At 37.9% G+C, this 26,380-nt stretch overlaps 1 pseudogene across 1 annotated transcript; it reads left to right on the forward strand.

The window, feature by feature from the left end:
- The first annotated feature begins 18,141 nt into the window (after window positions 1–18,141).
- On the forward strand, window positions 18,142–25,706 carry LOC307096730 (large ribosomal subunit protein uL4-like; annotated as a pseudogene). Its single transcript has 3 exons — window positions 18,142–18,160; window positions 24,227–24,606; window positions 24,844–25,706. The product of its transcript is annotated as a large ribosomal subunit protein uL4-like (transcript).
- The last annotated feature ends 674 nt before the right edge of the window (window positions 25,707–26,380 follow it).

Consider the following 26,380-nt stretch of genomic DNA (forward strand, 5'->3'; position numbering starts at 1 on the left):
TAGCTTCATGTTTGCATCACTTCCTCTCTCACGGAACAATGAGAAATGGCTGTGGTGGGAGCTGCACAGTGTAAGTGAGGAAATCCAAGCTTAGAATATCTTCAATCTTTTAAAAAGACAAGTAGAAAACATGCTCCATCTTTTCTCCAGAGAGAAACATTGTCTTTAGTTGCCCCAAAAGCAAATAAATCTGCCCTCTCTCCTGAATGGAGAAACTGTCTTTTATTCCAAGGCTATCATACATAATAAAGAGGTAATATGCAAATTGACCATCACTCCAACACACAAGATGGCCACCCCCATGTATACAAGATTGCTGCCACAAGATGGCCAGCAGGGGAGGGGAATTGTGGGCAATCAGGCCAGCAGTGGAGGGCAGTTGGGGGCAACCAGGCTGGCAGGGGAGGTCAGTTAGGGGTAATCGGGCTGGCAGGGGAACAGTTAGGCATCCATCAGGCTGGCAGGGGAGTGGTTAGGGTTGATCAGGCTGGCAGGCAGAAGCAGTTAGGGGCAATCAGTCAGGCAGGCAGGCGAGCGGTTAAGAGCCAGCAGTCCTGAATTGTGAGAGGGATATCCGACTGCCTGTTTAGGCCCGATCCCAGTGGGATCGGGCCTAAACAGGCAGTCGGACATCCCTCTAGGGGTCCCAGATTGGAGAGGGTGCAGGCTGGGCTGAGGGACACACACCTCCCCGTGCATGAATTTTGTGCACCAGGCCACTAGTTTGCTATCTAAACATGTTTGAAGAGATTCTGTGGAACAAACATTATTGTAGTACTAAAGGCCCGGTGCATGAAAACTCATGCACTGGAGGCAGGGGTCCCTAAGCCCTCCCTGCCCCCTCTCACAGTCTGGGAACCTTCAGGGGTGGGAGGCGACCCGGGGATCAGAGGAAGGGGACGCCCAATCACACCTCTGCTGCTGCCACTGCTGGCACTGCAAGCCTCAACCGGCCTTGATTACCTGAGCCTCAGGCAGCTCTGGGTGGCTGGGCAGCCGCCATCTTAGGCTTGCCTGCACCTCGAGCCTGCCCTGGATGGCTGGGGGGCTGAGGGGTCTGGGGCACTCCGGAGGCAGGTGGGCCCAGCCTTGCCACATGCCTGCCGCCCCAGTGGGGCTGAGGGGACTGAGTGCCACCATCTTGTGGTTGTGGGTGCCACCATCTTTGAGGGCATGGCAGTCAATTAGCATATTCCTTCCTTATTGGCTGTGGGCGCCACCATCTTTAAGGGTTGGGCAGTCAATTAGCATATTCTTTCCTTACTGGCTGTGGGTGCCAACATCTTTGTGATAGTGTGAAGGTCAATTAGCATTTTCCCCTCTTTATTAGATAGGATGTGCAGAAATGCAACAGATCCATGAAGAATTGTCCATCAACATTGCCCAGGTCTCAGCCACACAAGGGTAAAACCAGCTCTGCTTCAAGAAAGAGGACATTGCAAATCATCAAATTCATGATTTGCTTGATGCTCATTGTTAAAAAAACTGTCAGTGTAGCCCAGCCAGTGTTGCTCAGTGGTTGAGTGTCAATCCATGAAGCAGGAGGTCATGGTTCAATTCCTGGTCAGGGCACATGCCTGGGTTTCAGGCTCAATCCCCAGTAGGAGGTGTGCAGGAGGTATCTAGGCCATCATTCTCTCTCATCATTGATGGTTTCTATCTCTTTCTCCCCCTCCTTTCCTCTCTGAAATAAATAAGATATTAACAAAACAACAACAAAAACTCCCTGGGTAAACTGCTCAACTTAGCCATGCCAAAAGTTTCAAACTCTGTTTAAAAGTCACTGCCCCAAATTCCATAACTTGTAGTTTCATCATTTCCTGTAAAAAAAAAAAAATAATGAATTTGATGACTTGCAATGTCCTCTTTCTTGAAGCAGAGCTGGTTTTACCCTTGTGTGGCTGAGACCTGGGCAATGCTGATGGACAATTCTTCATGGATCTGATTAAATTTAACTTTCTATTAGAAACTGTAACATATTTGCCATCTCTAGTCTGCCCTTTTAAAACTGATGACACAGAGAAGTGGAAGAGAATTCTAATCCAGAGAATGGCTGGTACCCAAGAGGTGAGAAAGGAAGGTACTGAGCTGGAGGACCCAGATTTTCCTCCCAAACTCACCCATGTGGTTAGTTCATTCCTTTTTTTCCTGAGGTGGAATGAGGTATTTTGAGAAAAGACAAAAAGTTTAAGGACATATTTTTCTTGTGGCATGCAAAATTAGAGAATGATTAGCAATGTAGACAAAATATATTTGCCCTCATATTTTAATTTATAATTTGTTTCTCTGAATGTCTCTGCAAATGTATGTGCCTGTCAGCATAAAGAAAAATGCCATTTCTCCTCAATATTGCCAATATCTGGGATAGGTATTAACAAGCAATCCTCTCTAATAAAATGGTAATATGCAAATTAACCATCACTCTGCTACATAAGCCACACCCACCAGCCAAACCACTCTCAGCAGCCAATCAGGGCGAGTATGCAAATTAACCCCATCCAAGATGGCTACAGCCACAGAGAGCAAGGTTTCCCAGGTAACAGAGCAAGCCAAGCTTTTCATAGCCGTTGCAGGCCTAAGCCTCCACGCAAGCTACAAAGTTTCAATTATAGAAGGTAAACAAATTCAAACAAATGGCGGCAGAATGGAGCTTGAGAGAGCAGGCCAGGGTTGCCGGCGGCAACAGGGGAAGCAAAGCATTCCGCACACCCTGGCCAGGCCCACCCGCTTAAGGCTACAAAGTTTCAATTGTAGAAGGTGAATTAACTGCCACAGAAATGGCTGCCGCCCTGGAGGGAGCAGCAGGCTTGGTTCCGCCCCAGGCTACAAAGTTTCAATTGTAGAAGGAAAATAAATTCCAGATACCAGGGCCTCCACTTGGGTTGCCAGGGGGCATGGCCAGCCTGCAAACCACCACAGGCCCCTCGATCAGGCCGCCCCACACCCCAAGGGAACCTCCACCTGATCCAGGATGCCCTTCAGGGCAAACCAGCTGGCCCCCACCCCTGTACCAGGCCTCTATCCTATCTAATAAAAGAGTAATATGCAGATTGATCATCACTGCAACACACAATATAGCTGCCCCCATGTGGTCAAAGATCCTGCCCCCATGTGGACACAAGATGGCCACTACATGATGGCCAGCAGGAGAGGGCAGTTGGGAGGCACCCGGCCTGCAAGAGAGGGCAGTTGTGAGGGACCAGGCCTGCAAGGGAGGGCAGTTGAGAGGGACCAGGCTTGCAAGGGAGGGCAGTTGGAGGTGATCAACCCTGCAGGAGAGGGCAGTTAGGGGTGACCAGGATGGCAGAGGAGGGAAGTTGGGGGCAAACAGGCTGGCAGGGGAGCAGTTAAGCATCAACCAGGCTGGCAGCGGAGTGGTTAGGGGGTGATCAGGCTGGCAGGCAGAAGTGGTTAGGGGCAATCAGGAAGGCAGGCAGGCAAGCAGTTGGGAGCCAGCAGTCCTGGATTGTGAGAGGGATGTCCGACTGCCCGTTTAGGCCCGATCCCACCAGGGATCGGGCCTAAACGGGCAGTCGGACATCCCTCCAGGAGTCCCAGATTGGAGAGAGTACAGGCTGGGCTGAGGGACAACCCCCCGCCATGCACGAATTTCGTGCACCAGGCTTCTAGTGTTTTATAAGTTTTCAAAGTAGACTTAAATTATTTACAGCTATAATTATGTTGATTACTTATGAAGGTTATTACATAATAAAAGCATTTATGACCTGATATAACAATAAGGTCAAAATCAGGGCAGTGCTAGCATTAGTTCAGTAGCCAGATGACCACAGGATCTCTAAGAGTATCTAGGCAGCTATCTTCGGTGCATTGCTTTTTGGCTTTTTGTATCATTTATTTAAGTTCTTAGCTTTTCTGAAGTATTTTTGCTGATATTTTTCTTGCTACTAAGTTGGAAACAATAATTGCCATCCATCTTGTGAAATTTCTAAAATTTGTATTATGGCCAAATGTGTACATTCACTTTTTATAAATGGCCCAGGTGTACTTGAGAATAGTATGTATTTATGCAATTTTCACTTACATTAGTCACTTAATTTTTTAAATCTTATATTATTCCTATAATTTTTCTTCTTGGGCTAGTCATTATTGAGAGAAATCTGTTTCACCTTTCTAAGATTATATAGATTGGTGCTTCAAGTTCAAAATTGTTCATTACTTATGAGATTCATGTTTTTTACATGATATCAATATGTTCCATTTTTTTGCTTGCTATTTACTTGGTATTATATTTTTCATAAATTTTACACTGTCTTGTGTAATTTTTAATTTTAGAATGAAGAGAAAAATATTGGCGATTTTACCACAATGTCCTCTCAAATTTGACTTTTTTAAAAGTATTAATGGATATTGAGGAAACTACTGTCAGAAATTAAAATGGATGACTTTGGAAGAGAGCTGAGACTGACATCTAAGATAAGGAAGCTATCAGATCTAACATTATATGATAATATGCTATTTTTGTTATTATTATTTAGCAGAGTCCTATTTTTTTAAGTATAAGTAGAGGAATACACACACACACACACACACACACACACACACACACACACAGGGGTTGGGAAAAGTAAGTTTACAGTTGTATGTAAAACACAAATTATTTTTGTATTATTTATTATTGTATTATGTTTCATATAAACAACTGTAAACCTACTTTTGCCCAACCCTGCATACATATATGAACACTTCTCTTAGGTTGTATGTCTATCATTCTTAGTCTTTCCTTTAATATATATAATTTATGATATAAAATTTTTCTTCTCCCAAACATAATTTATTGTGTTTACAAATACTTGCATCTAAAAATTTAATAAACTTGACTTATGAATGGCTTATGAATCAGACAGAATTATCTTAGCATTTATTTATTTTGATACTAAGCTTGGTTTTTGTAACAGTCATTTTATTTTATTATTCACAGTGAATAATAAGGTTGGAACTTTTTCAAATAATATCTAAACTTGAATGATTTTACTGTGGCTAACATTGGGTGCTCACAATGATTAAATTATGCTAAATTGAGTAAAATACATGATAAACACATTCGCATTTAGTTAAATCAAATTATTTTTATCCACAAGTCTATCCATGTTATTTCAGTTATTTAACAAGGCCAGATCCTTGATAAAAAAGAATTAAGCTTGCTCTTATTCAAAATAACAAAGAGAAAAAGATACAAATATGAAGAAAACCAACAGCTAGAAATGGAGGACCATGACCAAATTTCATCTAGCATTCCAAAACTACAATTTTTTTTTTTTTTTGGTAAAATCTTTTGGAAAAGAAGTGGTTCACAGTTATACATCTTCAATTAAAAGTATAGTGGCCAAAATCTCACCCTTTGTTTTTATGATTTTAAGTTCAATAATTTATTAACTACTCCTCTTTCAGAAGGTATATTTAGTAATAGAGCAAAACTTACCATTATTACCATTATACTATCAAGAGTAATATTACTTATGGTTGAGATACTTAAGATTATCTTAAATTTTAAATGTATTATTGTTTTTAACCAGAATGATGAAGTTAACAGCTACCTGTAATGATCCTCAATTTTAACTTTTTTCTTTTGTTCTCTGTCCAAATATTCTAGTTATAACTGAGATTTACCTTGCTGTACCCTCAAAATGCTGCTCTGATGAAGCTCACAAATGTAAGCATCTAAATTAACCATTGCTTGCATAGAAAGCCTAAATGATTGAAATTTCAAAATTAATTATCCTACATTTAAAAATGAATAGAGGAAGGCTAGTTAATATAAATAAACATACATTTTTAATAACATGATTATTTTCTGGTTATAATTTAATAGTGATTTGTTATAAATGTGTAAGGTGTTATTTGCTTTTTCATAATAATCCTTTCAAATAATCTTTGGTAGAGAGTCTGAAATACTGAAAATACTCTAATTGACTCATGTATTATATACATAATATTATTATTATGCATATTCCAACTCTATCTATTTGTGCAGATAGTAAATTTAATGTGATAATTCTACCCAATGCCCAGAAAATTATTGCTAGTGAATTTTATTGTATATCATTTGATGTCTAGATTAAATATAAAATAATAATTTAAGTGTTTGTTGTTGGTTTTTTTTGGTACTATCCAAATGAAAGTATTTTATTTAAAAAGTAGAGGCCCAGTGCACGAAATTCTTGCATGGGGGATGTCCCTCAGCCCAGCCTGCACCCTCTCCAATCAGAGACCCCTCGAGGGATGTCTGACTGCCGGTTTAGGCCCAATCCTGCAGGGACTGCTGGTTCCTAACTGCTCACCTGCCTGCCTACCTAATCACCCCCCAACTGCCCCCTGATGGCCTGGTCATCCCCTAACTGCCCCCCTGCCGGCCTGGTTGCCCCCCAACTGCCCGCCCCCCTGCTGGCCTGTTCACCCCCTAAATGCCCCCTAGCAGCCTGGTCACCCCCTAACTGTCCAGAAAGAAGTCGGACATCCAGAAGATGTCTGGTCACCCAGTCTAATTAGCATATTACCCTTTTATTAGTATAGATAGGAAAAATTTTTTGAGAAGTTTGTTTCCTGTAATTTTTTGTGTGTTTATACATCTTATGAAAATTCCTCCAAGAGCACCTATCTATGAATTTAAAATAAAGCTAAATTTTCTCATAAGGTGAATTTAGACCCAATCCATTTGTTTGTTGCTAACTCATCAGCCCCTCAAATCTCTTCAAAATAAGTTCTTGTCATGTAAGATCTAATACAAATGCTATTCTTTTTTTAAATAAATTTTATTTTTTTAATATATTTTTATTGAATTCAGAGAGGAAGGAAGAGGGAGAGAGAGATAGAAACATCATTGATGAGAGAGAATCATTGATTGGCTGCCTCCTGCATGCCCCCTATTGGAGATCAAGCTTGCAACCCGGGCATGTGCCCTTGACTGGAATCAAACCTGGGACCCTTTAGTCCTCAGGCCGATGCTCTATCCACTGAGTCAAACCAGCTAGGGCCAAATGCTATTCTTAATTCATGAAATGTATTTATTCCCTCACTCTCACTCCTTCTATCTCCTTATGAAGTTAAATTTCATTTAGTATATGGAAATCTATTTAGACATATTCTTTTCTAGAGGTCATTGCTTGGGTATTTCATAGTATCACACATTCAATTAGTTCAAAATGAACCAATGCCATCTTTCTTCCTCAACCTCAGATGTTTCTGTTCCAGGTTAATGAATACCAATAGCTGATGTCTTCATCTATTTAACATTCAACTCAAAGTAAGGAAGATGGAGGTTGTCATCTACTATTAGCCTATCTGATCTACCTCCAAAATATATCTTAGGCTTACTTCCTTCTTTCTATTTTAGTAGCAACATGTAATTCCAATGCTATTTGGGATTCTTTAAAAAAAAAATTTGTAGTTGATCTCTCTTCCCTCCTATGATAGACTGTATTTTGTTCCCCCCAAATTCATATGTGTAAACTCTAGCACCCAAAATGATTGTATTTGGAGTTAGGGACATTAAGGAGGCATTTAAAGTTAAACAAGGTCATAAGGGCACAGTCCTAATCCAGTAGCACTAATGTTTTTTTAAGAAACAGAAGGACAGCAAGAGTGCACATGCTCAGAGAAAGAGGCCATGATATGACAAAGGAAGAAAGTCTCTGTCTGCAAGCCAAGGAGAGAGGCCTCAGGAAAGAACAACCCTGCATGGGGGGTTTCGGAATCCTTTAATTTGGACTCCCAATCTCCAGAACTGTGAGAAAAAGAAATATATATATATATATTTTTGTAAGCCACCTAGTATATTGTTATGGCAGCCCAGGAAGGAAAAATACCCTCATTCCATCTCTCTGATACAGCCTCTACATAGCACTTAACATTTATGTTTATATATTTTATATAAAACATATAAAATTATATGTATTTTATAGTAAACTAATATATAATTCTATATAAGCATTTACATGTACATACAAATATATAAATATGTAACCATATGTGTGCCTATATATGTGTGAGTGCCTGTGTGTGTGTGTGTGTGTGTGTGTGTGTACAATTTTGATCAAACTATGCAATGGCTTTCCATTGAAAGGATGGAAATTGTTTTTTAGGATGAAATTGTTTTTGGGACTGATAATAGAGACAATAAGGTTTATCCCCACTATTGCTGCAGCCAAAATGAATTTTACCATAGAAATAGTGAATATCAATATTAATTTACAGGTTACAACCACGTCTTAGTGTAACCAAGGCTGTCCCTCAATGGTCCATCCAAAGTCTGCTTCTCCACCTTATGACATAAAAGGACTTTGACAACTGTTTTAAGACTACAGAACAGACCTTCAAAAGATATGTTTGGGATTGGTACACAGAAGACCATGTAAATGAAATGCTCATTTACTAAAGACTTAGTGTCTTTGAATACAGGGATGATGTTCTGGGTAGAACAGCAGCTACCAAATCCCAGTCTGCCAGAATTATTATGTACTTTCTTTTAACATTAGTTGTACATACACTGTGGTCACGATGCTGAAGTTGTCTTTTATTTTCTTGTCCAAAGGATACATTTGGCTGTTAGTATGAGAAACATTGCTGACAATTTTCAAAGTGATGACATGCTTTCATAATTCACTCCCATCACAAACATGGAAATACCAGCAAAATGGAAATAGATGACACTTTTATTCCACACTGTAAGTTAAAGCCACCAATGGACTCCAGAACATATTTTGCACTGTACCACTCCATTCAGGCTAGTGGAATCTCACTTCTGGAAAATAGGGATGGGCTTCCCACTGATCACAGGCTTCCTAATCTCAATCAGGGTGGTACTGAGCATACCATAAGAGTAAATCATGTAGCTGAGTACAATAAAGGAAGTGGTAATGTTTATATTGGCCGCTGTGCTGGTATTGAACATAGCCCTAATGACCAGCTGCCCAAACCTGCCAATTATTTTTGCTCTAGTCTTCATCATACATCAAGAATCTTGGCACTACACAAGAAGGTATAACTATTTAATGAATTGTCAAGGGATTGTATATTTATTTAACAGACTTCCTTTCTCATTAGTGACATTTAGTGAGCTTAGAGACTAGTTCTTTCATAGAAGAGGTATTTGTTAGTAAATTATTACACAAATTCAAATATACACAACTAAGTTCAATCTTCCCATATGTAACAGGTAGCATGTGTTAAGCCACTCAAAAAGAGTAACTTTATAGAGAAATTCTTTTACTTTTATTTAAACAATTCAACATATATCACCTAAAAACTACATATATCACAACTAAAATCTACATGATTTTTATTACTAATGATTCTGAACATAGGCCCCTTATAACAACCATTTGTTTTGGGGATATATAGATTATATCACATGGCTAAGAAACAATAGAAAAAAACATATTTTCTTATATTTCCCAATAAACTGAAACTATAGGTTTGTCTTTGCTTTGTCTGATATTATAATTTTCAGGCAAGAAATATTCTAAAACAAATGTTAAATTTATCTAATAAGAATGTAAAACATCATTACAGAGAAATCTTGAGGTTAAAATGCCACACAGAAGAATGCAGAGGGCCAGGTAGAGAGATAACCTTGATGGGTGCGGGGTGGGGGTTCTTTCTCATTTAATAGAGCTGCTTTCCTCTGCTAATGAAGTCCGCCTATAAAGTACACTGGAAAAAAATCATCTGCATGAATGTTAAATAATCGTGTAGGAGTTACGTTGCATTCTCAAAAAAAAAAAAAAAATGATAGGTTACCGCAATTAACTTTAGACTTGTTTTTCATTTAAGAACAGAGTAAGAAGAGAACTTCCTTAAAAATGAAAGTAGTGGCCCATAGTTCATTTCTTTAAAAGATATTTAATATAATGTAGTTAAAGTATCAGCCTCTTTTGGAAAAAAATAGTCAATTTTTTTTAGGGTATAATGTTTTACTAATGTGCACATGTAATCTAAAAGCTTTAAGTCTTAAGCAAGAATAAAACAGTGCCTCATTCATTTTGCTTAATAACAAAAATTAGCTGTACCATGTATAGTTAACAACTTATTACCACTAACTGGAACTCAGTATCTGCTTTCCTATTTATACCAACAAAGCCATTATAAAAAGAGGGATGTAAAAGAGGGAAGTGATTATGTGATAATGGCAGACTTTGAGAAATGATTTCAAAGAGGTCTATGAAACATATTCTTTTCTAGTAAGATCATATAATTAAAATAAGTCCTAAATATGAAAATTAGAATGATTATAAATTTAAAAAATATGGGGTATTTTCTTGATTTACACAACAATTAATAGTGAAAATTATTTTATGGAGAATAATAAACATTTCTTTGAGGTTCTGGAGTCAGTGCACAACAATAAATTCTGTAAATATAAGCTTATACAAGTTGAGAATAGTTCCTTTGCAGATTGAATATTGTATATGTACTTATATGACCATATAACTCAGTGTTAAAGGGGAAATCCACTTTGGAAAATTTCTGGCAGTAGTAGTTATTCAAATATCACTCACACTTCTTAACCAAAGAAGTCTTTTCCTGGTCTTATCTCTATTGTTTTTTACCTAAATATCTATCCAAACAGCTTAATCTTCCCCATCTTTATACAAGTATGGCCAACATATCTCATTTTACTAAGGCTGCCACATAACTGATCTTCTTGACCCAGGTTTATGACTCATAAACCTGGGATTGCAATGTCCACACTAATGCAAATCTGAGCATGTATGAACCTCTTACGAAGATCTCCAAGTTGTTTGCCTTAGAGTCAAATCCAAATGCCTTAACATCATCTACGTGGCCTGGCCTCTCATAACCTCTGCAGTCTATTTCCTGACTGTTTCCTTTTGCATCATGCACCACAGTTATTTAGAGATCCTTGTGTTTTCCAAATGCCCCCATGTGTCTGATCTACAGTATTAAAAGGCACTCTTTGTCCTGGTTAGAATTTTCTTCTCCTAACTCCTTTCCTGAGTTTTGTTCAGACTTCAGCTATCAATTTGAGCATTCCTTCTTGTAGGAAGACACATCATTTACAAAGCCTTGGTAGGGTGTTCAGTCTATGTTACAGCACAATCATATGCATTGTTACAAGTCTGAGTCCTCCACAGTGAGCATACTTCTTAAAAGCAGTCATTAGCCTGGCCAGTGTAGCTCTGTGGTTGAGCGTCAAACTATGGACCAGAAGGTCACAGTTCAATTCCTGGTCAGGCTCCATCCCCAGTGGGAGCCGTGTAGGAGGCAGTAAATCGATGATGCTCTCTCATCATTAATGTTTCTATCTCTCTCTCCCTCTCCCTTCCTCTCTTTGAAATCAATAAAAACATTTTTTAAAAGCAATCATTAGTCCTTTTTTTCTTTCCTCTTCCTACTACTCAGAGAAGTGCTGGTAATATAAAAGTTTAGTGAACAGTTCTGGTTTAATGAGTTCTGAAAGCCTTTCATGGGTTAAGTTACATGTCAATGTTAGTATTTAATTATAGATGTTTATAAAAATATAGGTTTTACATTATGTTTAAACATGTTTCTACATAGTACTTTGAAAATGCCATATTGAGAAACTTGTACTTTTTAGTTCTACAGATTCACATATTTCTCAAGTAATCTAAGTTGATTATTTGTCTATACAATCAAATGATAATAATAGAAGCATTGACACTCAACTACTTGAGTGATTATTAATATCTTCATTGAAAAGTTCTGTAAATGTCAAAAAAGAAAAAGAAGGAAATAGAAATCAACCCTTTTTCATGTTGTCAGTTTAAGCTTCTTAAAAATACATAAGATACAAACTAGTAAAAATATTAATTGACTTTCAAAAGCATTAATTTATTTAACTTCTTTCAATCTAGAATAGGAGAAAGCCAAATAGTCTAGGTCATATGATATCCATGCTATGAATACAAAATATAATTAATACAAAATGTTTCAAAAACAGAGAGACATAACTACCTAAAATATTTCACTGCTACTAAAATTACTTTTGATATACCTGCATAAAACTGTGGACTATTTAAATGTAAATTAATTACTATAGATGGACAAATTTTTCAGGTGTTATGAATTTTGATAATTATAAAATATGTGGAGTTAACATAAATAAATTAGGAAAAACAGGGGAATAAAATCAATGTTGTTAGTTTCCTTAGTTAATAAGACAATTGAAAGTAAAAATGCATCATAGAAAACAATTTTAGTTCATTTACAATGTCTAAACCGAAAAATGAGATGGAAAGACTAAAATTCTGTAAACCATATGTACTAATAGATGCAAATACTAGTAAGAGAATTTTAATTAGAAAATTTCACTTGTTAATCCTAAAGAAGTATAAAGTATTTTATCAATGAATTAGTATATCTGGAAAAAAAGCATTTTTTTGCTCTGGTCAGTATGGCTCAGTTAGTTAGGCATCATCCCATGCACATAAAGGTTGCTGGTTTGATTGCTGTTCAGGGCACATGCCTATATTGTGGGTTTCATCCCCAGTAGGGGGTGTTCAGAAGGCAGCTAATCAATGTTTCTCTCTCATTGATTTTTTTTCTCTCTCTCCCTTCCTCTCTCTCTAAAAATCAGTAAATTATTCTTAAAAAACAAACATTTTCTTGGATATGAAGCTATAATAGTAGGTATAATTACTAGAAACACTAAATTACGGGTAGTGACACAATTGGAAAGAACTCAATGTTAGATGTAAATACTATTACTTTTTAATAAATTTTAATAAAATAGTATTTTATTTATAATAACATAATAATAATATGTATAACATTAAATACATACTATATATACATTATAAAGTGAAGGAACTATATTACCTTTGGATTCACTTTATTTTATTACTACTTCCAATTATCAGCAAGTACTCTCAAGATTGGTGTTTTTCAAACCATTAACTGCAATCTCTTTTTGTTATTCCCAAGCATACCTTATTTTTAAAGCAATCCCTTAAGTTTACTACCTTGGTCTTAGAGAGGATTTTATTGATTTGTCCTCAAAGAAAAGGAAGTAAAAGCAAAAATAAATGAATGGGACTATCTAACTAAAAAGCTTGTGCACAGCAAAAGCAACGAGAGAGAGAGAGAGAGAGAGAGAGAGAGAGAGAGAGAGAGAGAGCAACCAACCAAATGGTAGAAGGTATTTGCAAACATAACCTCTGGGGTTAATACCCAAATTCATATAAAACATATAAAGAACTCATACATCCCAAAAACAAATAAATAATCCAATAAAAATTGGGCAGAGGACCTAAACAGACACTTCTTCCAAGAAGACATTCAAATTGCCAACAGATATATGCAAAGATGCTCAACACCACTAGCTGTCAGGGAAATGCAAATCAAAACTACAATTAGATACCACCTCACAGCTATTAGAATGGTTATTATTAACATAACTAGAGGCCAGGTGCATGAAATTTGTGCACTTGAGGGGGGGTCCCTCAGACCATCCTACACCCTCTCACAGTTCAGGACCCCTCAGGGGATGTCTGCCTACTGGATATCCCTCTTGCAGTCCAGGAGCCCTTGCTCCTTACCACCCACCTGTTTGCTGCTCCTTACCACTCTGCTTGCTGCTCTTTAGCGCTGCCATGGAGTCAGGAGAGGCTCCTGCCACCGATGCTGCACTCACTAACCATGAGCCCAGCTTCTGGCTGAGCAGTGCTCCCCCTGTGGGAGTGCACTATCCACCAGGGGGGCAGCTCCTGGGTTGAGCATCTGCCCTCTGGTGGTCAGTGTGCATCATAGTGACTGGTCATTCTGGTAGTTCCACCGTAATGTTTGCTTAGGCTTTTATTATATAAACTAGAGGCCCAGTGCGTGAAATTGGTGCATGGGGGGGGGGTCCCTCAGCCAGGCCTGCACCCTCTCCAATCCGGGACCCTTCAGGGGATATCTGACTGCTGGCAAAGTCTCTCCAAATTCAAGAAGATTGAAATCATATCAGACATCTTCTCAGACCACAATGGCATAATATTAGAAATAAACTACAATAAAAACAATAAAAAAAATCCACACTTGGAAGCTGAATAGCATGCTATTAAACAATGATTGGGTTACCAAAGAGATCAAAGAAGAAATTAAAAACATCATGGAAACCAATGACAATGAAAACATAACAATTCAAAATCTATGGGGCATAATGAAAGCAGTCCTGAGAGGGAAGTTTATAGCTCTACAGGCCTACCTTAAAAAAACAAGAAAAAGTGGTAATAAATTATCTAACTCTACAACTTAAAGAATTAGAAAGAAAGCAACAAGAAAAGCCCAGAGTGAGCAGAAGAAAGAAGATAATAAAGATCAGAGCAGAAATAAATAACATAGAGAACAACAACAACAACAACAAAATCAATGATACCAAGAGCTGGCTATTTGAAAGGATAAAAAATATTGATGAACCTCTTGCCAGGCTCAGCAAGAAGCAAAGAGAGAGGACCCAAATAAACAAAATCAGAAATGAAAGAGGTGAAATAGCAACAGACCTGACAGGATTGTAAAAAAGAATTGTAAAAAAATATACTATGAACAACTCTATTCCAACAATTAAACAACCTAGAGGAAATGAACATATTCCTAGAAAAATACAACCTTCCAAAACTCAATCAGGAAGAATCTAAAAATCTCAATAGTCTGATAACTATGGAGGAAATTGAAGCAATCATCAAAAAACTTCCAGCAAACAAAAGTTCGGGGGCAGACGGCTTCACAGGGAAGTAGTATCAAATATTCAAAGAAGAACTTAAACTATCCTCCTCAGACTATTCCAAAAAATTTAAGAGGAAGGAACACTTCCACGCTCATTCTATGAAGCCAGCATTACCCTAATACCAAAACCAGATAAAGATAACACAATGAAAGAGAATTATAGGCCAATATCCCTCATGAACATAGATGCCAAAATCCTCAACAAATTTCAGCAAATTGGATCCAGCATTACATCAGAAATATCATACACCATGACCAAGTAGGATTTATCTCAGGGATGCAGGGATGGTACAATATCCACAAATCCAATAATCGTGAAACATCACATGAACAAATTGAGAGATAAAAATCACATAGTTGAATCAGTTGATGCAGAAAAGGCATTTGACAAAATTCCAACACTCATTATTGATAAAAACCCTCAGCAAAGTGGGAATAAAGGGATCATACCTCAACATAATAAAAACCTTACGCAACAAACCTACAGCCAACATCATACTCAATGGGCAAAAAACTAAAACCATTTCACCTAAGAACAGGAATGAGACAGAGTGCCCACTTTCACCACTCTGGTTCAGCATAGTACTGGAAGTGCTAGCCATAGCAATTAGACAAGAAAAATAAATAAAGGTATCCAAATTGGAAAGCAGACCTAAAACTGTCCTTATTTGCAGATGACATGATACTGTACATAGAAAACCCTAAAGACTCAATCAAAAAATTATTAGACTTAATAAATGAATTCGACAATGTAGCAGGATACAAAATCGATGCCAAGAAATCAATGGCATTTCTATACACCAATAGTGAACTTACAGAAAGAGAGATTTAAAAAAACAATCCCATGTACCATTACACCAAAAAAATTAAGATACCTAGGAATAAACTTAACTAAGGAGGTAAAAGACCTTTAATCAGAAAACTACTGGAAACTGAAAAAAGAGATAGAGGAAGACATAAACAGATGGAAAAACATACCTTGTTCATGGATTGGTAGAATCAACATCATTAAAATGTCCATACTACCCAAAGCAATCTACAGATTCAATGCAATCCCCATTAAAATACCAACGGCATATTTCACAGACTTAGAACAAACTCTCCAAAAATTCATCTGGAATAAAAAAAGACCCCAAATTGTGGCAGCGATCCTGAGAAAGAAGAACAAAGTAGGAAGGATCTCAATACCAGATATCAAGCTGTATTACAAAGCCACTGTTCTCAAAACTGTCTGGTACTGGCACAAGAACAGACATATAAACCAATGGAATAGAATAGAGAACCCAGAAATTGACTCAAGACACTATACTCAATTAATATTTAACAAAGGAGGAAAGAGCATACAATGGAGTCAAGACAGTCTCTTCAATAAATGGTGCTGGGAAAATTGGACAAATGCATGCAAAAAAAATGAAACTAGAGCACCAACTTACACCATACACAAAAATAAACTCAAAATAGTTAATGGACTTAAATGTAAGATGGGAAACCATAAATATCTTAGAGGAATCTACAGGCTGTAAAATCTCAGACATATGCCAAAGCATCATCTTCACCAATACAGCTCCTAGGGCAATGGAAACTACAGAGAAAATAAACAAGTAGAACTACATCAAAACAAAAAGCTTTTGCACAACAAAAGAAACCATCAACTAAACAACAAGAAAGCCAACTGCATGGGAGAACATATTTGCCAATGTAATCACCAATAAGGGTTTAATCTCCAACATTTACAGGGAACTCATGCAACTTAACAAAAGAAAGATAAACAACACAATTAAAAAATGGGCAATGGACCTAAATAGATCCTTTTTGAAAGAAAACAGAAAGAAGGCCAAGAGACATATGAAAACATGCTCAAAGTCACTAATTATCGAAGAGATGCAAATCAAAATGAGAATGTGGTACCAATTCATACCTGTCAGAATGGCTATCATCAACAAATAAACAAACTACAAGTGCTAGAGAGGATGTGCAGAAAAAGGAACCTTTGTGCACTGCTGGTGGGAATGCAGACTGGTACAGCCACTGTGGAGAACAGTATGGAGTTTCCTCAAAAAACTAAAAATGGAACTCCCATTTGACCCAGTGATCCCACTTCTAGGAATATATCCCAAGAAGCTAGAAACACCAATCAGAAAGGATATATGCACCCTTATGTTCATAGCAGCATAATTTACCATAGTTAAGATTTGGAAACAGCCTAAGTGCCCAGCAGCAGATGAGTGGATTAAAAAACTGTGGTACATCTACACAATGGAGTACTATGCTTCTGTGAAAAGGAAGTAACTTCTACCATTTGCAACAGTATGGATGGTCCTGGAGAGTATTATGCTAAGTGAAATAAGTCAGTCAGAGAAATATATATATCACATGATCTCACTTATTTGTGGACTATAATGAACAACATAAACTGATGAACAAAAACAGATCCAGAGACAGGGAAGCATAAATCAGATGCTCAAACCTTAGACAGAAGGTGGGGGAGGGTGGGGGTAAGGGGGAGAGATCAACCAAAGGACTTATATGCATGCATATAAGCAGAACCAATGGACACAGACACCAGGGGTTGAGGCCATGAGTGGGCAGGGGGAGGCTATGGGGGGGGGGGGTAAGGACACATATGTAATACCTAAATCAATCAATAAAGAAAAAATCTATAATAATAAAAGCATAATATGCTAATTAGACCAGACAACTGAATGTCATTCCTGATGTCCTTACGGACGAAGCTGTGGGGTTGGGGGCCAAGGCAGAGGCTGTTAGGGGTGATCATGCAGGCAGGCGAGTAGTTTGGGGAGTTCAGGCAGGCCGGCAGAGTGGTTAGGGGCCAACAGGCAGGCAGGTGAGTGGTTAGGGGTGATCAGGCAGTAAGGCAGATTGTTTAGGGGCGAACACGTAGGCAGGTGAGTGGTTAGGGGTGATCAGGCAGGCAGGCAGGCAGGCAAATGGTTAGGAGCGAGCGGTTAGGAGTCTGCAGTCCTGAATTGTGCGAGGGTGCAGGCCAGGCTGAGTGACCCCACCCCCATGCACTAATTTCATGCACCGGCCTCTAGTAAATAAATTAAAAAAAAAAGCACACCTACACAAAAACAAATGTAAATAGCAATAGATCTTATCTAAAAGTATAGCTGTAACAAATAAAAATATATATTTTTATTCTTAAAATTATAAATAGCAATAGCGTGTACCTAAAAGTATAACTATAGTGAATTGAAAAAGAGTCATAAAAAGGTTATACCTCAAGTATTTAGTGACCTGTAAATATCAGCAATTATTATGTGGGATTTAATTTTCTTCTACTTTTAGTTGAGAGCCATAAGAACCCAGAAAAGTAGAATATTCCCTCCCCTCTCCCCTGACAGTTGGCATAGTCAGCAGGATCTTCACTGACTGAATGGTACTGGGACTGCTACAGATGAAGAGATCCTAGCGCCTATGACAAAAGCCACAGAAAGTAAGAATTCTTGCCTGTCAGCCTCCCAGACCTCAGTGCAATCTAGTGGAAGCAAAAGTGGTGAGAGTCCTTTTCTCTCTTTCTTAAAACTTTAGAAAAACAAAAGCATAACACAGAGTTACTCAAAATCAACTCTGACTTCCTCCTATTTCCTTCAGACATAAACAGATATTGTAAATATCAGAACATTGGGAAAAAAGCATTGTCCTGCACTTTAAAAACAGAAGAATAAATTTAAATAGTAATTGCTTTAAGAATTTATATAGTAGATACATATACTCCAAAACTACTAGGAGAAAACTTGCATTTTTTTTCCTGTACCTCTAAGATATAAGTCTTACCCTGTCCTTAAAATGTAAATATTCAATGAGGTAATTAAAAGTGTGCTGAGACTAATTTAAAAACAAGAAAAAGGCCCTTTAAAAAAACTAACTATTAAAAGGTTCTCTTGACCAAACTGTAATCTTAACTTATTCCATCTGCCAGAGACATACTTATGTATAAACTAGTGAGTTTTATGATCTACTTGATTCATGGATAATATTTTAAAATGAAAGCTGAGACATCTTTATTTTGTCTATATGTTTTATATATGGATGTTATAGATATGGTATATTTCTACTTTTGGATGCTATTACTAAAATTAATTTATAAAAGAGTTCTCTTTAACTGACTTAAAAGTAAGTGCTTATAAGTTGAGTGTTTTAAATTCACGAATTATAGGATAATTTCAGTCAATTAAAACTACTTTGAGTTTGTTGGGTTAAATAAATAGGCATGCTTCAGAGTTCTCAATTTTAATATACTATGGATAAACAACTTTTATTCTGCTTTGGCTTATGACTCAAATAACTTCATGGTATTTCTGTTATAAAATTTTTCAGCCAAAAATTATTTAAGATGATAACTGATGTTATCAAATGTCTAATAAAGTTTCTATAGGTAATCTAAACATGATTGTTTGGAACAAATAAATTAAATAGGCATTGGTGAAATAAAAAGGGTTTAGGGAAGAATTCCTTCTTTTTTTGCAACAGCATGGATGGATCTGGAGACCATTATGCTAAGTGAAATAAGCCAGTCAGTGAAAGATAAATACCACATGATCTCACTCATTTATGCATAATAAAGAACATTACAAACTGTTAAACAAAAATAGACAGAGGCAAAGAAGCATCGAACAGACTGTCAAACTACAGCAGGAAGGTAGGGGAGGGTTGGGGGGGTGGGGGTAAGAGATCAACCAAAGGACTTGTATGCATGCATATAAGCACAACCAACTGAGGCAAGACACTGGGGGAAGGGGGACTAGGGCAGGTGCTGGGGGGGTAGGGGAGGCTGGGGGGAGGTCAGTGGGGAGGGGGGGAGAGACATATATACTACTATTTGTAATACCTTAAACAATTAAACTAAAAAAAAAAGGTTTAGGTAAATTTTTCAATAATGTTTGTTGTGTGATAGTTTCCCAAACCCCTTTAGTAACTTCTATTATGGAATTTTGCTAAGTAAAATAAATGGGAATTATGGAAATTCAGTAAATGTCTGTAATATTTACAAATGAGATAAAATACTGGTACATTAATTGCCATTTGAGTCTAAATTTACCTATTTTGACCTATTGTTATGGAGGAACTAAAGACATTTTGGTCTGTAAATAAAAATGTCTTGTGCCACACTGAAAAAAAATAGTATGCAGAAGCATATATTTCTAGAAATTATAAAATATATTAATACATTTGCCAGTAAAAATGTGTAACAGACAGTTCACAATCACAGACACACCTCATTTCATTGCACCTCACTCTATTGCACTTCACAGGTGTTGCATTTTTTACAAATTTAAGGCAAGACAGCAAACAGAGTATGCCTCCTTTTGTTGTGATACCCAACTTTATGGCGGTAGTCTAGAACTGAACTCACAATGTCTGTGAGGTATGCCTGAATGTAGATTTCATTAGAAATCATGGTTTCTAAGTGTTGAATATTTTAATTAGTATATGTAATTAAAACTACTAGAAATAATAAAGGAAACTACTTTGAATGCAAAAAAGTAAGATGTCTGTTTTCAGTAAAAAAAAAAAAAAGGAAATATATTTGTACAAGTAAAATAATGTTATTTTAAAGAGAGGCAAACTGTAAAAGTGGAAATATGGGACAAATTTAAATTTTAAAAAAAGTTCTAAAAGGTTTGTACAAAAGGGATCTTTGGAAAAAAATTTAATGTATGGTTAAGTTGGCTAAGATTGAAATGAATTTAATTTAATAAATAAATTTAAATATCTAAAGCAATCTGGTACAAAATTAGAATTTTGTTTTTCTTAGACTATTGGTTTACTCTTGATAAGATTGTGAAGTATTTTCTTTGCCTTTTGGGTATGCTGTCTGGAAAGCAGGGATTTTGTTCTACCAAATTAATGTTCTTTGCTTCAGGTTGTGTTAGTCAGGCCTTAATGCTGTCTTAATCAGGTCTTTGATTTCTTAAGAAAACTAAATCTTCTCAATATTAAAAGGGCTAAATTTTGCTAACAGCTATTTAATCTTCTGTATTTGCCTTTGAAATCTATTATTGTTACTTTGGTTAAATAGATAATTAAATGTTATTTCACAATAATCTGTGGCCTCATTTGGTCAAATATCCAAATCTTTTGATATTTTCCACAAATTTCCCCAAATCAAATTCTAAATAAAGTCATTTTGACCTCTAGCTAACTTTGGGATATTTCAGAGGGTTTCTGTAAAAACTCAAAATACTTCATCTCCTTTCTTTATTAGGCTTATTTAACAAGTTAAATTACATGGAAAGCTTTGTTCAACAAGTGATGCTAAATTTTCCTATATTTGTGTAGATATATATTATTTATATAAATTTTGTAGAAATTATATGAAATTTTAAAAAATCTAATATATCCAGGCCATGGTTGGGTAGCTCAGATGGGTAAAGCCAAGGCTGTGGTTTGATCCCCGGTCAGGGCACATACAAGAATCAAACATTGAATGCTTAAATATGTGGAACAACAAATTGAAGTTTCTCTTTCTCTCTCTCTCTTCCTTCCTCTCTCTAAATCAATAAATAAAATGTTTTAAAAATCTAATATGTCCTAACATAACCTTATCACTTTTAATTCTAGTTATCATTTTAAAATCTTGATGTCACAAGAACAACCAAATTTCCTTGTCAATTTCATTATAATGAACTCTGATCAAATCTCTCACAAATACATTTTTTAAAGTATTTTTTCAATTACAGACAATTATTGTTTTACTCTGATGCTTTTACAAAAGTGCTTCAGCTTCAAAAAGAGTCATGTCTCTAATGACTTATAGATTATACCACTGAACTAGGTTAGAAATTACAGGACATGAATAGAGAAACTAATGGCTTCATAAAACTGCTAACAGAAAGATCAATATAAGCAATAATGAATAAAATGTTATTAAATGAACCAAGAAACACGAATATAAATTTGTGACTTGTTATTTGAAATATTGCTGGTTCTTTAATATTTAGTTTCCAGATATAAAGAAATAATTTCTCTTAAGCTAACTATGACTACAACAATTTGGTAAATTATACCTACATACAAAGAATTGAAACATTATAACTCTCAGTGAGTATTCTTATATGGGCACAGGGGCGGGTCTCGGCCCATCCTCCGCGCCCCTGCCCAGCTCTTCCCACCACAGCCCCCGTCCCCTGTCTGCCTGCAGCTCCACTCCCGCTGCCACCGCTCCCACACGCTGACAGCGCCAACCTGGCTCGCACCTGCTGATGGCGTGGAGCGATTGGGGCTGGCGCCAGCAGCAGGTGCAAGGGGGGCCGGTGCTGTCAGCGGGTGTGAGCAGTGGCTGCTGCCCCTATCACCCCTCAGGAGCAGGGGGAAGTGGAGAAGCCCTCAGGGGCAATTGGGCCCGACAGCCGCCTTTCGCACCTGCTGACGGGACCAAGCGATTGGGACCGGCACCGGGCGCCAGCAGCAGGTGCAAGTGGTGGCTCTGGCACCGGCTGTGGGAGTGAGCGGGCCTGTGCCAGCATTGGGTGCGAGTGCTGGGTGGGACCACAGGGCACAGCAGCAAAGAATTTTCAGTAACCACTAGAGGCTTGCCCCAATGACAGCAACCAGCTCCCCACCTTGGTGTGGCGCCCCTGCTCACGTGCTCCACCATCCTGCAGCGGCCGACACCCACCATGTTCCACAATCTGCTACCTGCTGCCGATGCCCACCATGTTCCGCACGCACCTCCTGGTGGTCAGTGCATGTCATAGCGACCGGTTGTTCGCACCGTTTGGTCTATTTGCATATTAGGGTTTTATATACATAGATTTTTCATACAAACAACTGTAAACCTACTTTTGCCCCACCTTGTATATTAATTAAATCCAAACTAAATTAAGGTATTGATATCCAGACAAAGTTTGGTAATTTCTGATAACTCTAATAAAAAAAATGGTAAAGAGCAATTGAAAAGAAGTTATTTTATGCATTATCATTTTTTGAACTTACAAAAAAATAATATATACTTTATTAACATGTCACTTTTATCTATTTTGTTCCCTATTTTTTTTACTTCAAAATGTATAATATTTTATTTATTTTCTCTTGAATTTCATTTTCACACCATTAATAAAATATGGCTTTCTTCATCTAAGTGTTGATATGTACTCTTGGGATGATAATGAGCCAAGCTTTCAAGCTTTCAGGCAATCTGTCTAGAACAAATAACCACAAACATAATGCTGTAAAGCAATACAAATTTATGATCTTATAATACTACATATAGGTTAGAAGAATGCCACAGGTCTTATTCAGTTTCATTACTTTTGGAAGCTCTAGGGAATTCATATTTTCCTTTACCTTTTCCAGCTCCCAGAGGCTGCCAGTATTAGCTCGTGGCCCTCTTTTTCCATATTCCAAATTTCCATATGCAAACTAGGATGAGTCTTTCTCACATCTCATCATTCTGTTCTTGCTTTTGTGGTTATATCTTCCTCTCAGATTCTCTGACTCTTCTGTTTCCCTTGTTGGCTTTATGTAACATTGGGCTTTCTTCAATAATCCAGAATAATTTCCCTATTTTAAGGTCAACTGATTAGCATCCTTAAATCCATCTGAAACCTTAATTTTCCTTTGCCATATAACCTAACATATTAAAAAATTATGAAAATTAGGACATGGACATCATGTGGGAGCATTATTCTACCCACAATAGAAAGATTCTTTTTCAAACAGTCCAGTATTTCTATTTGCCTCCTTCCTTCTGCCTTCCTCCTTCTACATGCTTTGTCTTTGTGCCTCTGCTCATGCTCTTCTCAGACACATAACAATGGCCCATTCTCTCTCTTTTCCTAATTCTACTAGTACTTCTGCATAAAACCAAACTATTTTTCCTCTATGAGACCTCACCATACTACTTCAGCTACAGTCATCCGTTCTTTGCTGAAATTTCAGGGTATTTAGTAACTCTATAAAACAATAAAGTTTACATATGCTGTTCTCCTGTTTTGTTTTGTTTTTCCAGTTGTTCATCTCCTTGAAGCAGAAGTGGGAATGTCCCACACGCGGGACGTGTAAAACCTGAAAAATCATTTGGTCTAGCCCTGTCGCGGCAACCACAGGTGGGACTCAAAATCCAATACATCTGTGAGTTGTTGCTTTTTTTTCATAGAAACATAGATTTATATTAAGCAAATGATGTTATAAATATTCCAATGTCCCTTGCCAGAAAAAAAGGTTCCCCACTTTTTTTTTTTCTCCCTGTGGGAGCCGCTGGGTAGAGAGGAGTGTGGCCTTCTCCTCTCCCAGTGTGGGCTCCTGCACTGATAACTGTGTACTCCAAAAAGGGGGAACCGCCGAAACCAGTTTGGCTCAGTGGATAGAGCGTCGGCCTGCGGACTCAAGGGTCCCAGGTTCGATTCTGGTCAAGGGCATGTACCTTGGTTGCGGGCACATCCCCAGTAGGGGGTGTGCAAGAGGCAGCTGATCGATGTTTCTCTCTCATCGATGTTTCTAACTCTCTATCCCTCTCTCTTCCTCTCTGTAAATAATCAATAAAATATATTAAAAAAAGGGGGGGAACCATCTGGTAAAAATGCCACTTTTCCTGCTGTGTTCAAAGCTCCCATTTGACCAGATATGGTGATCTTTGTTCATACCAACTGATGCAAAAACAATAGACAGCCCTATGTTGTCAGTGAATTGGCAGGTCACCAAACCAGTGCCGAGCCCTGGGGTACTGGCCGACCTGTGGCTGGAATTCCCAAGTCCGAGGTGGTGGAACTCATGGTCATGGCTGAGGTGCTTCTGGAAATATGTGTCGTGGGGGCTGCATGTTTGCACCAACGAAAACCTGGCGCCGTTGGCACAGCAGAGTGAACACAACACAGAAACAATATGCCCTCTGCTCTGCCCTGGCTGCCTCGGCCTCACCAGCACTGGTCATGTCTAAAGGTCACTGGATAGCCCTGGCCGGTTTGGCTCAATGGATAGAGCATCGGCCTGTGGACAGAGGGGTCCCGGGTTCGATTTCGGCCAAGGGCACATGCCTGGGTTGAGGACTTGATCCCCAGTGTAGAGTGTGCAGGAGGCAGCCGATCCATGATTCTCTCTCATCATTGATGTTTCTATCTCCCTCTCCCTTCCTCTCTGAAATCAATAAAAAGATATTTAATAAATAAATAAATAAAGGTCACCATATTGAGGAAGTTACTGAACTTCCTTTGGTGGTTGAAGGAAGATAAAGTTGAAGCTACAAGAAACCCAAGGAGACTGTTTTGCTTCTTAAGAAACGCAAGACCTGGATAGAAAAAAGGTCTATGCCTCTCAGCAAATGAGGGCTGGCAAGGGCAAAATGAGAAACAGTGGTGGCATCCAGCTCAGGGGACCTCGCATCATCTGTAATGAGGACAACAGGACTATCAAAGTCTTCAGAAACATCCCCGGAATTACTCTGCTTAATGGAAGCAAACTGAACATTTTGAAACTTGCTCCTGGGGGGCATGTGGGACGTTTCTGCATTTGGGCTGAAAGTGCTTTCCGCAGGTGAGATGAGCTGTATGGCACTTGGCTAGAGCTGCCTCCCTCAAGAGTAACTCCCACTTTCCCAAGCACAAGATGCTCAATACGGACCTTACCAGAATCTTGAAATGTCCAGAGATCCAAAGAGCCCTCTGAGCACCATGCAAGAAGATTCATCACAGAGTCCTGAAGAAGAATCCACTGAAAAGCCGGAGGGTCATGTTGAAGCTAAAACCATATGCAAAGGCTATGCGCCGGAACTCCATTCTTCGCCAGGCCAAGAACCACAAGCTCCGGGTGGACAAAGCAACAGCAGCGCTAGAAGCCAAATCAGATGAGAAGGGGGTTCCAGGCAAGAAGCCTGTGGTCGGAAGAAAGGAAAGAAGGCTGTGGGCCTTAAGAAGCAGAAGGCTTTGGTGGGGAAAAAGGCTGCAGGTACCAAACAACCAGCAGCTGAAAAGAAGCCTGTAGAAAAGAAACCCACCACAGAAGAAAGAAGCCTGTGGCAAAACTTAAATTTGTTTATTCCATAATGGTCAAATCACTTTGGACAGCTAATTTTGAATAAAAATATGATCAAAGGCAAAAAAACACACACACCAAAACAAAAGAAAACAGAACAACAACAACAAGAAAACACCAGTTCCCCACCCCTACTTAAGGGGCTTGAATCTCTGGAGGAGAAACCTCATTATGTTACTTTTTGTGTATTTGCTGTGCTTAGATATGTGTTGCTCACAACCTTCAATGAACTCTTTTCCCATAACAGGACTCTGCCATGTCCCTTGCATTATGTACATATTTTGGGCAAAATAGAAACTTATGAAAGCAAAGAATAAAATGATGAAATTTTAATCTAACAAAACAGAACCCTAACACCAATATTAGTTTTCACATTTTGATTTTGAAAAACACTTGTTTGTAGTAACTCACATACAAAACCCCAACTGAGTTTCCACTGAGTAAGTGTGAATATCAATTAAATATTTAATACCTTTATTTCACTTGTTTTGATATTGTCTCCTCGTGATGTCTGCCTTCTGAGCCACAATCCTTTCTTACCATTTCAAGTTAAAAATAAAATACAATTTTTTTTTTCTCCAAGTAAGAATTCTTAATTAACAAGCAAAACAAAAAACACTTTATATGTTGTATTAGTAATATAGGGACCTCATTAGCTTTGGGGGTTCCTTTAATGAGAGTGATC

The sequence above is a fragment of the Cnephaeus nilssonii genome, assembly GCF_951640355.1.
Source record: "Cnephaeus nilssonii genome assembly, chromosome: 3".
Classification (NCBI taxonomy): Eukaryota; Metazoa; Chordata; class Mammalia; order Chiroptera; family Vespertilionidae; genus Cnephaeus; species Cnephaeus nilssonii.